At 37.3% G+C, this 14,950-nt stretch overlaps 1 long non-coding RNA gene across 1 annotated transcript in view; it reads left to right on the top strand.

The window, feature by feature from the left end:
- Nucleotides 1-9,209, top strand: part of LOC116564734 — a 37,144-nt gene extending 27,935 nt beyond the window's left edge. The window contains exon 3 of the long non-coding RNA XR_004275066.1: nt 7,816-9,209. This is a non-coding gene — a long non-coding RNA (uncharacterized LOC116564734). The remainder of the gene's footprint in view (nt 1-7,815) is intronic.
- The last annotated feature ends 5,741 nt before the right edge of the window (nt 9,210-14,950 follow it).

Below are 14,950 nucleotides of genomic sequence, written 5' to 3'. Positions count from 1 at the left end.
CAGTTCATCCATTAATGGACACTTAGGTTGATTCTGTTTCTTTGCTATTGTGAATAGTGCTGCAGTAAACACAATTCCAGGTATCCCTTTGACATGCTGAATATCTTTTCCTTTAAATAAATACCCCATTGTGGGATTACTAGATTGTATGATAGTTCTATTTTTAGTTCTTTGAGAAATCTTCATGCTGTTTTTCATAGTAGCTGTATTTATTTACATTCCCACCAACAGCATGTAAGAGTTCTTTTTTTCACTATATCCTTGCCAGCAGCTGTTATTATTTTTCGATAACAGCCATTATGATTGGGATGAATAATATGTTACTGTGGTTTTGATTTGCATTTCCCTGTAATTAGTGATGTTGAGCATTTTTTCATATACCCGTTGGTCGTTTGTATGTCTTCTTTTGAGAAATGTTTATAATGTTTATTTGTGGCCTTTGCCCACTTTTTAATGAGACCCCCCCCTTTTTTTTTTTTTTTTTTTTTTTAGATGATTTCCTTGTGTATTCTAGGTATAAGTCCTTGTCAGGTGAATGGTTTCCAAATATTTTCTTCCATTTAGTGGTTTTCTTCACTCTGTTGATTGTTTCCTTTGCTGTGCTGAAGCTTTTTAGTTTAATGTATAGCTAGTGCTCGACTTAACGACCATGATTGTTCCGACAGACCGGTCATAACACGATTTGGTCGTAAGTTGAGTAGGCTATATGTACAGTACCATGAAATGATGTTATAAAAATCTTTAAGTCATATTTTATCATAATTTTCTTTCATTATTGTTATATATCATAATTTTCTTTGTTCATTTTATGCCATTTGTATCATCTCTACATCATTTTGTTTCTTATTTTTACATTCATCAGGTTTAAGTAAAACACTGCATTACCATTACAACTGGTTTAATATTTGCAAAACATACAAAATTACAAAATACAGGTGCATACAAAAATACAAAATCCAGGTGTAAAAAATACCATAGGAAACATTTTCCCAATTGCAAAACATTTCAAAATATATAAACATGTACGAAACATTTTATTGGCCGCTGGTGCTTGGCTGCGGATTGTTGATGTCGTCATCTGAGGCAGCAGCTGGGGTTGCCGGAGTTGGTTTTTTCCTAAACATGGTGAGCTTTGTCTGAATTGTATGTTTCTTTTTTTCTTCATAAATTTCACGATACGGACGAAACACATCATGCACCATCCGTTCAATCCTTGCAAATAGTTCGATGTTTGGGTCCATTGCTTCAAAATGTATAGGAAGTTTATTGGGAGGGGTTTGATGAAAAATATCCAAGACACAAAACACAAATTGCCGTACCGAGTCTGGGATAACAGTTGAAATGGTGCACGCGGAGATGGTAGTGCTGCCGGGAGCTGATCCGCACTGTCGTACACCCAGCTGGGCAACGTTTGCGCTGCCAGACGCGGAGCAGTCGTGGCTAGCGATTGTGGTCGTAAAGTCGAATGGTTGTAAGTTGCATAGGTCGTAAGTCGATCAGTACCTGTAGTCCCATTGGTCTATTTTTGTTCTTGTTTTCTGTGCTTTTGAAGTGTTAGCCATAATATCTTTGCTGAGACCAAGGTCCTGAAGTGTTTTCCCTATGTTTTCTTCTGGTAATTTTATAGTCTTGGGTCTTATGTTTGTGTCTTTGATCCATCTTGAGTTGATTTTTGTGCATGGGAGAGGTAGGGATCCAATTTAAATTTTCTGCATATGGATACTCAGTTTTCCCAGCACCATTGATTGAAGGGGACATTCTTTTCCAAATGTATGTTCTTGATGCCTTTGTCAAAATTAGTTGTCTATTCGTGGATTTCTTTCGGGGTGTAATAGTATTTGCTTTGTATATCCGGGTGCTCTTGTGTCTGGTGCATGTATGTTTAGGATTGCTATCCTTTTGCTGAATTGATTATCTTAGTATTATGTAATGACCTTTGTCTCTTTTTACTGTTTTTGACTTAAAGCCTGTTTTAACAGATACATGCATAGCTACTCCTACTCCTGCTCCCTTTTAGTTTCTGTTTGCATAGAATGTCTTTTTCCATCCCTTTGCTTTCACTGTATGTGTTTTTATAGGTGAGATGAATTTCTTTTAAGCGTTAGATGGGTCATGTTTTGTTTTATTCTGTTTTTAAAGATCTATTCAGCTAGTCTGTTTCTTTTCAGTGGAATGACATTTAGTCCATTTACATTCAGAGTTGTTATGGATATGTGGGGGCTTGTTTATGTCATTTTATTAATTGATTTCTAATTGTTTTGTATGTCCTTTGTTCTTATTTATTATTGTTGTTCAGTGGTTTTCTGCAGTAACATTTGAGTCTTTTCCTTGCTTGTGCATTTGTTCTACTAGTGGATTTTATATTTTTGTGTATTTTCTAGGTGTAGGATTCTCTTAAGCATTTTTCATAGGGCTGATCTAGCGTCGATGAATTCCCTCAGCTTTTGCTTAACTGCGAAAGATTTTATTTCTCCTTCAAAATTATGGTAACTTTTCTGGGTATGGTATCCTTGACTAAGAGTTTTGGGGTTTTTTTTTTCCCAGCGCTTTGAATATATCATCTCAATCTCATGGAGATTCCTTTATAAGTAACTAGACACTTTTCTTTTGCTGTTTTTAGAATTCTCTTTTTGTCTTTGACTTTTGACAGTTTGACTATAATGTGCATTGTGGAAGACCTTTCTGCATTGTATTTGTTTGGGGATCTGGGAGCCTGTGCTATCTAGATTTTAAATCTCTTGCTGGACTTGGGAATTTTTTCTCTGTTACTTCATTAAGTAGGTTTTCTATACATTTTATTTTTTCTTTGCCTTCTGAGACTCTGAAAATGAGAATATTTAGTTGCTTTATGGTGCCCATGTGTCACAAAGGCTTTGCTCATTCTTTTTTATTCTTCTTTATTTTTGTCTGATTGGATTACTTGAAAGACCTATCTTCAAGTTCTGAGATTCTTTCTTCTGTTTGATTTAGTCTGTTGTTGAAGCTTTCAAATGTATTTTGTATTTCACTCAGTGAATTCTTCAGCTCCAGAATTTCTTTTTTTTTATGCTATCTGTCTCTTTTATAAATTTCTCATTTATATTCTAGGAATTACTTTTCTGATTTCTTTATGTAATTTTTAAGTATTCTCTTGTATCTCACTGAGCTTCTTTAAAATCGATATTTTAAATTGTTTTTCCAGGATTTTGTGAATTTTTTTTTTTTAATTGAGATTTGTTGCTAGAGGGTTATTGTATTCTTTTGGAGGTTTGATATTTTCTTGCTGTGATGTTAGTGGCTGGGTGGGTGGGCCCAATCTCAGGTTCCTGGGAAGAGTGCTTAGTTGCCGATGGTGGTAGACTGAGCTGTGTGATCTCCAGGCCTCTGGATTGTGTGCTCTGGCATGGGGGTGGGCAAGGCCAGGTAGGCTTGTCTTTAGGGTCTCCAGTGGTGCGTGTAGGTGCTGGCTGTGTTTGGAAGAGGTGGGGTAATTCTTAGGCCACAGACACAGTGTTCATGTTGTGGGAGGCAGTGTCTGTGCTGCAGCCTTGCTGCTGGGGAGGGCAGAGTAGCTTTCAGTGATTGATACCAGCTATATGCGGGCAAGTATTAGGAACGTGCATTTCACTTGCATTTTAGCTCTGGTAGTGGTGGTCCATACTTGGCTTGTATTTCAGCCCTGGCAGTGCAGCCCGTGTTTCACTCACACTTTAGTCCTGATGGTGGCAGCTCATGCTTGGCTCGTGCTTTAGCCCAGGCAGTGGAAGCTCATGCTTTGCTTGTTCCTTAGCCCCAGGAGCACAGTGATGGCAGCTCTGGGTGAGGGATTCTGGGCACATGAAAATGAGTGGTGGCTCCACTGCTGGAGGCAGTGGGTGGGGTTGGAGCCAGTGGGTAGGGTTGTAGCCAGTGGCTTGCACCTTGGCCACAGCATCAGGAACCAGGCATGGTGGCAGCTGTGGGCTGGATATGTCAGTGGGATTCTAGGCATGTGAAGAGGCAGGTGCTGTTGAGCCCAAGGGCAAGATGTAGTCTGTTGGGACTGGATTCTCAAAATGGTGTCCTTCTATAGATGCTTAGGACTGGGGTGGGGAGCGGGGAGGTTAGTGTGCCCCAGCGTGAGCTCCCTCTCTGGAGTGGTGCTGTTATGCAGTCTCCATGCAGCTCCTTATGTTAGTTTCAGGGCCTACGAGGGTCCAGGGCCTCTACTGTGGCTAGGATTGCAGGTGGCCATGGTGGAAATGTGGACCCCTGGGCATCTCTCATTTATCCTTTCCTCAGATTGGGAAGTCTCTGCGGGCCCTTAGCTGATCTCAGATAAGCAGGCTGCCTCACTTCTCTCACTTTCCTTGATTTAGGTGTTTCCTGTCATCTCTTTGTTGAATTCCTTAATGTTTTATAATTTAAAAACTTTCTGAATTTATGACTTTGAATATATGGTAAAAAAATTTAAGTTCAGAATGGTTAAATAGTTCATTTTCTCTCATCCTTTTTCAGTCAGCAGTTGTTGGTTAACAAGTATAGTCCACTGACCATCATAAACTACTTGAGGACAAGGATTTTATTTTATTTATGTCTGTATTCCTGTATTCAACCAAGTCTTCTAGCAAATTAAAGGCACTTAAAAAATATCCATGGAGTACTCTGAATATGGGCAAGTGCTCTTCTTTCCTGATAAGAAGTGTGCTTGACTTGATGGTCTGTATATTTTTTTGTCTCTCAAAGCCCATTTACTGTAAGTAGATTATTCAGTAAATATGGTATAGCAGTCACTCAATAAATATTGGTTGTTTAATCAGTTTTTAAAAGTGTATTGTTTTAAAATTAACCTGTGTCTTGAGAATGGCTTTTATTTATCTCCTTTTTCTGGCTGAAAAATTTTACACTTACTTTGTGACAAATTGGAAAAGATAAGGAGACTGTTTGTGTCAACTGCAGTAAAAATATCAGTTAAACTCAGTTTTAAGTATCAGCTTCTCTTTATTTACTTTTCAGACTAAGGCATAAATCTTATGGAAATAAAATTAAATCAGGATTTATTTTAAAAAATTTTCAGGATATGTTGTTGTATCAGTAGACAATCTTTATTGTGTATTAGCAGCCACATTATGGGTAGCCTTTTCTATTTCAGAAGAAAGATGGGACTGTGAGCAAAGAAGAATCTACAACTCACACAGAGGTGCTCAGTGCCCATAAATCTTCTGGAAAGTCCCCATATAATTGTAACAGACCCTACATTAAGAATTGTTAAAATGAATTTGGACAAGAATCATTTTTGCCTTTCAGATCACAACTTTCAGAGACTTTGGTAATTTACTTCTAAGCATCTGAGGTTGACTCATTACTATGCCCTGCTTTCTAGAATTCTTTTGTGTGAATGAAGCTGTGCAGAGGCAGACAGTATAATCGTAAAAATAGAATAACATTTTAATTTAGAGTGCTTGGTGGTTGATTGCTAACCACTCGAATATGTATCTTCTTCCTTTCCTTTTTCCTTGCTCTCCCTTGTTTCTTTCTAAATCACAATTACAGAGCCTGGCACCTTACCAGGGTTTTGAAGGGTCTGCTCCCAGCTGCACTTCAGGTTCTGGCAGGGTGTCAAGTTGTGACATTTTTTTTTTTATACACAAGACATCCTGGATGGCTATCCGAAGGTTGTTTGGGTGACTAGTGTAGGATTATCTCTGGATTTTGAAGAAATTAATTTCTAATGTTTTGTTTCTAAGTAAAGTAAATGCCTGATGTAGGTCCTCCCTAGACTTTTAATGTTTTTAAAAAACAGCATTTACTTTGAGGGCATGTAGTATTTAAAGCATTGTTTTGAAATGTTCAAAGGCATAGCATGTGCTTTTAATGGAATGTGTTTTGGAAGCTTTCCATGAGCATCAGCAGCTGTGCCTTTTGAATATTTTGAATTACCATACTTTGGGGCAGACATTGTACCACTCACTGCTTAAAAAATACAGTCTCTATGAAGAATAAAAGGTCATATGGAGGTCCATAGAGCTGGGACCAGTAAAAAGAAGTTGTAGAAAGGACACATGGATGTAAGTATGTATTTGTAATGTTTGCAAAGAGAAGATGAAGAATTTCGGAAAAGGTTGTACTAGTCTTTTAAAAACTGCTTTTCACTGAGACTAGCCCAACAAGTGCTCACTGATTAACAGGCTGATCAAGACAATGTTTTACTTTTTTTCCGTTTTTACTGTTTGAACTATGTACTTTATTTTTGAAAATTTTTGGCCAGGTGCAGTGGCCGATGCCAGTAATCCCAGCACTTTGGGTTGCAGAGGTAGGGGGATCACGAGGTCAGGAGATCGAGACCATCCTGGCTAACACAGTGAAACCTGTACTCTACTAAAAAAAAATACAAAAAATTAGCCAGGTGTGGTGGCCTGCACCTATAGTCCCAGCTACTTGGGAGGCTGAGGCAGGAGAATTGCCTGAACCTGGGAGGCAGAGGTTGCAGTGAGCCGAGATTCGTGCCACTGCACTCCGGCCTGGGTGACAGAGTGAGAATCTGTCTCGAAAAAAAAATGTCGATATGAATTTATGTATTTAGTCAACTCTGCACAGTAGATGTTTTATTTTGTATTTCAAGCATCTCATACTTGTTTAACTGTCTTACAAGCAATTGATAGCTATATATTGACTGGTTGAAGTTAGAGAACTCTAACCATGGTAGGAATTTAAAATTGTGTTAGAAATTTTGAGTTTGATAAACTTTATTATGAGTAAATATTAATACAAGAGAAAGCCATTGTATTAGTTACTGGTGACTGCTGTAACAAATTACCGTATAATAGGTGGCTTGAAACAACAAAAACTCATTCTTTCAAAGTTTTAGAGATTAGAAGTCAGAAATCAATTTGCTGGCAGAGCCACATTCCCTATGAAGGCTCTAGGACAGAATCCTTTCCTTGCCTTTTCCAGCTTCTTATGCTGCAGGCTTTCCTTGGCTTATGGCTACATCTTTCCAAGTCTCTGTCTCCATGGTCACATTGCCTCTTCCTCTTCACATCAGACCTCCCTTTTCTGTCTTAGAGGATACATGTGACTGTGTTTTGCGCCCACTCATATAATCTGGCATAAGCCACTCCTCTTAAGATTCTTAATTTGATCACTGCCCCCCCTTTACGATATAAGGTAATATTCATACCATCAAGAGATTAGGAAATGACATATTTTGAGGGGCTAGCATTCAGTCCACTATTGTTTGGAAGACTTTCTGAATTTGGAGGAGAAAACTGAATCAAGGCTAAAGTAGCATTAGAATGATGAACACAGTATTTGTTCATTTAATATTTTGGAGCTCTTAATATGTGCCTGTGGTTGTTTAGGTGCTGGGGTTATGAAGATGAGTTAAGACATGTTTCTTGTCATGGACGAAGTGACATTCCATGTGTTATGTATACTACAATGCAAGATAAAACACAGAATAATTAACTGTATAAGTTTGGGAGGGTCTTTACATGGAGGAAGTAATACATTTCCTGAGTTGGGTTTTGAAGGCTGTACAAAGAGATGGAAAAAGCCTTCTGAGCAAGAAAATTAGGATTTACAAAGACATGGAGGTAGAAAACAGCAGTGTGTGCTCAGGAAACTAATGGTAATTAGTGGAGTGAGACAAATTTTAGATTTGTTTTCATTTCTCCCATCCAAGTACTAACCAGGCCTGACCCTGCTTAGCTTCCGAGATCAGACGAGATCAGGCACATTCAGGGGATTTGTTTTCATTTCTATTATACACATTAGCTATTAATATCCCCCATTTTGCCAGCTACAAAGTAAATATTCTTTGCTGTGTTGGTTCTTAAAGCAAAAATCTTTTCATAGATTAAGAAGATCTGTGAACAGCCATTAACTACATGAAAAAGTGCTTCAGGAAAACATAAAACCACAAGGAGATACCACTTTACACCTCCCAGAATGGCTGCAATTAAAAAGACTCAACAACCGCATTATTACCCACACAACAGGTGGGTTTGATTCCTTGGTGGGTATCAACTCAGTGCTCACAGCCAAAGAGGATTTACCATGAGGATTTTATTACTTGCAACAAGCAAGGAGAACATGGGGATAGTTCCCAAAGCAGGGGCCCGAGTCAGGCTTTATCAGCATAGAATAACAAGGCGTGATCTGATTGGATCTTACAATGACATGATGCTAGAGGAATGATCTGACTGGATCCTATCATGGGATGATGCCTGAGCTTGGTCTGATTGGAGCCTGGATCTTGCCATGCAGTGTCGACTTCTTAATTTACTCCCCATTCCTTGGTCCAAGCACTTGGGTTCATCCTAAGATTGCAGTCTTGGCTCATCTGGGCATGCTCAGGTTATGTGAGCTGAGGATCCATGGCAGCTGAAAAATAACTCACTATTTGTTACATAAAAGTTGAACCAGATTGGTCTGGTGCAACTACAAGGTATTGAGAAAAACATGGAGCAAACAGAATTCTCATATGTTGTTGGTTGGAACAGAAAATGGTATAACCATGTTGGAAAAAGATTTGGCAGTTTCTTACACAAAATTAAATATAAACCTGCTCCATGACTCAGCAATTCCTCTCTTCGATATTTACCACCACCCACCCCCCACTAAAAATGTGTCCACAGAAAGTTTTGTACAAGAATATTCATAGCAGCTGTATTCATTGTAACCAGAAAAAAACTCATGCTCATCATCAGGAGAATGGATAAACAATATGTGGTATATTTAAACGATGAAATGCTACTCAGCCTTAAAAAGGAACAGGCTACTAAGATATACAAAAACATAGGTGAATCTCACAGCCATTTGGGTGAAACGAGGCAAATACATGAGAGTACAATTTCACTTTATTATGTTCTGAATCAGGTGGAACTATGTTGAGAATAACTGCAAAAGTGGTTGCCTCTTATGGGTGAGGTGATTGGAAAGGAACATGAAGGAACTTTGTGGAGTTATGGGATTGTTTTTTATCTTGATGAAATTGAGGCTTTCTTTTTTGTGAATTTGTGAAATTGTATACATTCATGTGTTGCATATAACCACATACACAACAGTGTTACCATAAGATTATAATGGAACTAAAAATTTCTGTTGCCTAGTGATTTGTTATAGTTGCTTATAATATTGAGTACAGTAACATGTAGCCTATAAGCAATAGGCTATACCGTATAGCTTATGTGTATAATAGGCTATATCATCTAAGTATGTGTAAGTACTGTACATTCTTTGATGTTCACGCAGCAACGAAATCACTTAACAGTGTGTTTATCAGAGCATATCCTTGTTGTTAAGTGATGCATGGAGATAATATTCGTGCATTTCATGTAAATTTTACTTAAATGATTATAAACAAGCACATGAATAAAAGAGAACTAGAAGAAATTTTTAAAAATTAATATTATATATCTATGTAGTAGCCTCACAACCATAAGGAGAATTAAACCAACAGGATTTGTTGAAAGAACAGCGAAAAGGACTAGCGTCCTTGACGTGATGCTGAGCCTAATTTTTGAATCACTCTCCCTTCTAAGTCTCTTTTTAAAAAATTGTGAATTATAAGGCAAGGTGCAGTGACTCATTTCTGTAACCTAAACATTTTAGCAGGCCAAAGTGGGAGGATCGCTTGAGCTTAGGAGTTCAAGCCCAGCCTGGGCAACATAGTGGGACCTTGTCTCTACAAAAAAATAACAAAACAAAAAACAAACAAGCAAAAAAACAGGCTTAGTGGCATGTACCTGTAGTCCCAGCTGCTAGGGAGACGGAGGTGACTTAAGCCTGGGAGATTGAGGCTGCAGTAAGCCGTGATCATGCCTTTGCACTCTAGCATGGGTGACAGAATGAGAATCTGTCTCAAAAAAAAAATTGTGAATTATACATATAAAAAAGTATGCAACATACAGCTGAGTGATTTACAAAGCAAGCTACAGAGTAAATTTCCATATATCCACAAGAATGAAGAAGTAGAACATTACTAGCCTCCTTAAGTAATATTTTCCTGACTTTAATGATAATTAGTCCCTTTCTTTATACATGCTTATACCTAAGAATATCTCCCCTATATACTATAGTGCTTGTTTTTAATTTTTAAACTTTATATATTTGTAATAATTTATATTTTATGTTTGGCTTCTTCTGGACAACATGTCTGTAATAGTTACCCTATATATAGAGTATTTATAGCAGGGGTGTCCAATCTTTTGGCCTCTCTGGGCCACACTGGAAGAAGAATTATCTTGGGTCACACATAAGATACATTACCAATAACGAAAGCTGATGAACTAAAAATACAAACAAAAAGGAATTCACACACACACACACACACACACCATCTCATAAGGTTTTAAGAAAATTTATGAATTTGTGTCGGGCCCCATTCAAAGCCATCATGGGCTACATACAGTCCATGGGCTACTGGTTGGACAAGCTTGATCTATAGCTTATTTTTATTGCTTTATAGTACTAGTTCCATGATACCACTATTCTTTTCTCATACCACTATTCGTTTCAACTGTTGATGGTCATTGGATTTGTTTCTAGGTTTCAGTTGTTAGGAATAATGCTGCTATGAACAGTATCACATAAGTCTTTTTGTGTACCTGTCTATACCACCTTTCAAGTGTATATATGGCAAGGAGAGGAATTACTGAGTCATACATAGTATATGTATTTTTTTTTAACCTTAGTAGATAATGCCACTTTTTTTCTGAAGTGAATATTCCAGTTTACGCTACAAGCTGTTGCTTCCTCTCCTCTCCAGATTTATTGTCAGTCTTTTTGGTTTTCTTATTGAGATTTAAATATTATGAATAATTTTTACAATTTGGTAATTAAAAAGACAGTTCAACAGAAAAAATTGGGCAAAAGATGTAAATGGACATTTTATAAAAGAAGATACCTAAATGGCCAGTAAACAAAGAAAAGGTGCTCGTTCTCATTATTTTTCTGGAAATCGCCTTTTAGCTGTTAGACATAGTAGTTTTTCTGCCTTGAGTTATTAAAGATATTTTCCCATATCATAGCAACTTTGTGCTTCTGCTTTTCACATTTAGATTTTCAATCCAACTAGAATTAATTTTAGTGTATAATATAAAGAAAGGCCCAAGTTTTTTTTTTTTTTTTTTTTCCTACACAGTGACCTGGTTGTCCCAGCAGCATTTATTGAAGACTCTCTTCTTACAGTTCAGCAACACCACCTTTGTTTTAAATTATCTCATATGGGTGGGTCAGTTTATGGGCTGTATCCTGTTTTACTGGTCTCTTTGTCTATAATTAAGCCAATGGCATACCATACCATCTTAATTATTATATATTTATAGTAAGTATATAGTAGATAAAGTCTTCCCATTTTGTTCTTTAAAATCATTTTCACTGGTCTTTTGTATTTCCATATAAAGTTTTGAATCGGCATGTTGAGTTTCTCACACATAGACACACACTTATTTGGATATTAATTGATACTGCATCATCTATAGATTGGGGAGAATTTATCTCTTTAGAATGCTTTCTAATCCCTACACCTGGTCCATATCTCTATTAGGTCTTTTTTAGTTTTTTTCAATAGTTAGCCACAGTTTTCCATATAATAGTTTGTACATCTTTTTACCGAGGTTATATATTTTTTATGTTATCATTAAGAATGTCTTTAAAAATACTTTGTTATTTTTAAAAGAATATCACTATTAAAAAAATAAAAAAAATTTTGTTGCTGGCATAGAGAATGCAATTGATTTTTGTATATTGCTCTATCTACCAGTCTTGCTAACTTGCTTTTTCTAATTATTTTTCTCTAAATTTTTTTAGATATTCTACATACACAATCAGAACATCTATATATAAAGAAAGATTTATTTTTTCCTCTTTAGTTTGTATACCTTCTATTCCTTTGTTTTGTTCCGGTTCTTCAATACAATGTTGAATAGAAGTGGCAATAATGGACTTTCTGGTTTGGTCACATTCTCAAAAAAAGACATTTTAAGATTTAAAACCATGTATGGTATTTTAATGTACTTTTTTTATGTACACTTTTGATGAGATTGATGTGCTTTTAAGTTTCTAGTTTTCTAGGTTTATTTTTTTTTTATTTAGGTGAAATTAATATAGCATAACATTAAGTATTTTAAAGTATATAATTTAGTGGCATTTACTACATTCACAACATTGCATAACAACCACCACTATCTAGTTCCAAAACATATTACCACATCAAATAAAACCTTGTACCCATTAAACAGTCAATTCCCATTACCCCATTCCCTTAGCTCCTAGTAATCATCAGTCTGCTTTCTATGTATTTATTCTAGATATTTCATATAAATGGAATCATACTCTGAGAACAGGAATGTTAGGTATTTTATTTCTGACAGTCCCTGAGCTGTTTCTTATTTATTTTATGTGTCTATTTTCTGTCTATTTTTCAGGCCAGTTAATTTCTGTTGTTCTGTCTTCCAGTGCATTAATTCTTTTCTCACTTTTTCTCTTCCTATTTCTGCTGATGAGCTCATCTACTATTCTTATTTTGGTTTTTTTTTTTTTTTTTTTTTTTTGAGACAGAGTTTCAGCCTGTCACCCAGGCTGGAGTACAGTGGCACAATTTTGGCTCACTGCAGCCTCTGCCTCCCAGATTCAGGCAGTTCTCCTGCGTCAGCCTCCTGAATAGCTGCACTATAGGCACATGCTATCATGCCTGGCTAATTTTTGTGTTTTTAGTAGAGATGGGGTTTCACTATGTTGGCCAGGCTGATCTCGAACTCCTGGCCTAAAGTGATCCACCTGCCTTGGCCTCTCAAAGTGCTAGGATTACAGGTATGAGCCACCAGGTCCAGCCTGTATTTTTCAGTTTTAAAATTTCCACTTGGCTCTTCTTTTTACTTTCTCTTCTGAGACTTCTATTTCTTTGCTGTGACCCTCTTTTGGTTTATTTCAAGCTTGTTTGTGATTGTTTCTTTAAACATTTTTATCATTATTGCCTTAAAGTCTGTCAGATAACCATAGGATCTCTGTCATCGTAGTGTTGGCTTCTGTTACCTTTTTCATTCAGTTTCAAATCTTTCTTCTTGATATGACCAGTGGTTTTTCTTTTTTATATTTATTTATTTTTGAGTTGGAGTCTCCCACTGTCGCCCAGGTGGGAGTGTAGTGGTGCAGTCTCAGCTCACTACAACCTCTGCTTCCTGGGTTCAAGCGATTCTCCTGCCTCAGCCTCCAGAGTAGCTGAGATTACAGGCATGCACCACCACACCCGGCGAATTTTTGTATTTTTAGTAGAGATGGGGGCTTTGCCATGTTGACCAGGCTGGTCTCGAACTCCTGATATCAAGTGATCCACCAGCCTTGGCCTCCCAAAGTGTTGGGCGTACAGGCGTAAGCCACCATTCCCAGCTGACCAGGGATTTTCTATCAAAACTGGGACATTTGGGATATTGTAATACTATGGATTCTATCTAAACCTTTTGTTTTAGCTGGCCTTTTCTGATACTTTTCCAGTAGAGGAAAAGGGACATGCTACCTTGTTTTTGTCAGGTGAGGATGGAAGTACAAGTTTTTATTTTTAAGAGGTGGGGGTCTTGCTCAGTTGCCTGTGCTAGAGTGTGGTGGCATACTGTAGCTCATTGCAGCCTTGAACCTCTGGGCTTAAGCAATCCTCCTGAGTAGCTGGGCAGATAGGCACATGCCACCATGCCCAACTAATGACTTTTTTTCCTTTTCTTTTTCTTTTTTTTTTTTTTTTTTTTGAGTTAAGGTCTCACTGCGTTGCCCAGGCTGGTCTCGAACTCTTGGTCTCAAGCAGTCCTCCCACTTCGCCTTCTGAGTGGCTGGGATATACAGGCACAAGCCATAGTGCCTAGCAAGTTCAAGTTTTTAAATTGGCTCTTGTTGACACCATTGTTTTTTTGGGGGGATGTTGTAGGAGGGGTCTTTGTTATTGCCAGGTAGCTTTAGTTCTGGCTCCCAATGTGAGCTTCATTGATTCCCCGGAGAGGGTAGCCTCATTACTGTTGGGGTGGTTGGCCTAACTCTCCACCAGGCCTTCTGTGACAGCACTTCAGTGGGGTGACGGAGGACCTCTCTGTTACTGTTGGTGGGAGTGAAAGTTCAGATTTTCCATGTTGTGTCCTCTGACATTGCAGGATCATTGAGCTTTACTATGGTTCAGCAAACAGTGGAAACAATGAAAGTTCCTATTTTCTAGTCAGTCATCTTGTGTACCATCTTGGCCCAGTATTAGGCTATTTTATTATAGCCTAGCTTGGCTTCCATCTGGCCTTTGCTTGTATGGATGGGAGTGGACCTACAGGGTTTTTGTTTGTTTGTTTGTTTGTTTGTTTGTTTTTGTTTTTGTAGTATTTGAATAGATTATAGATTGTAATTGTCTATATATTATCTTGCTAGGCTCCCTCTTTTTGTTCCTTTAGCTAGAGAGTAGGCTTTTGTTCAAGACTTACTTGTCTGAATTAATTGGTGTTTAGTGGTTGCCAGTTGCTTCAATTCTGAGTTGCCAGTTTCTTTGGTGTCTGAGGTATATGAAAAAGAAAGCCCAGGGAAATAAACTCACCATTGTATTTCGCCTTACATTCTCAGGTCCATAGCTGGTCTGACTTCTAGTTTCTGTTATTCAGAGTCTTATGTTTGTCGTATACCTAAATCCAGGACTCTTAGTTGTATTAATAACTATAAAACGAAAATATATATATGTTCCATCTTCCTTAAAGTGGAAACCTTTATTCCATAAGTTTTAAAATGGAGTATCAATTTTCATTTAGTACTACATATTTTTGAATTTCTATTTTGGCCTTTTATTTGATTGATAAGTTATTTAGAAGTGTATTTTTTAAAATACCTGGTATGTGGTCAGTATTTATAAATGTTATGTGTATACTTGTGAGGAGTTTGTACTCTACAGTTATGGGTATAGTCTTCCATATGTCAGTTAAGTCAACATGGGTAATTGTGTTTAAATTACCTGTGTTCTTATTGATTA

This window comes from Sapajus apella, unplaced genomic scaffold (assembly GCF_009761245.1).
Source record: "Sapajus apella isolate SASKATOON/1434 unplaced genomic scaffold, GSC_monkey_1.0 scaffold2, whole genome shotgun sequence".
NCBI lineage: Eukaryota > Metazoa > Chordata > Mammalia > Primates > Cebidae > Sapajus > Sapajus apella.
This window is presented reverse-complemented; position numbering and strand designations above follow the sequence as displayed.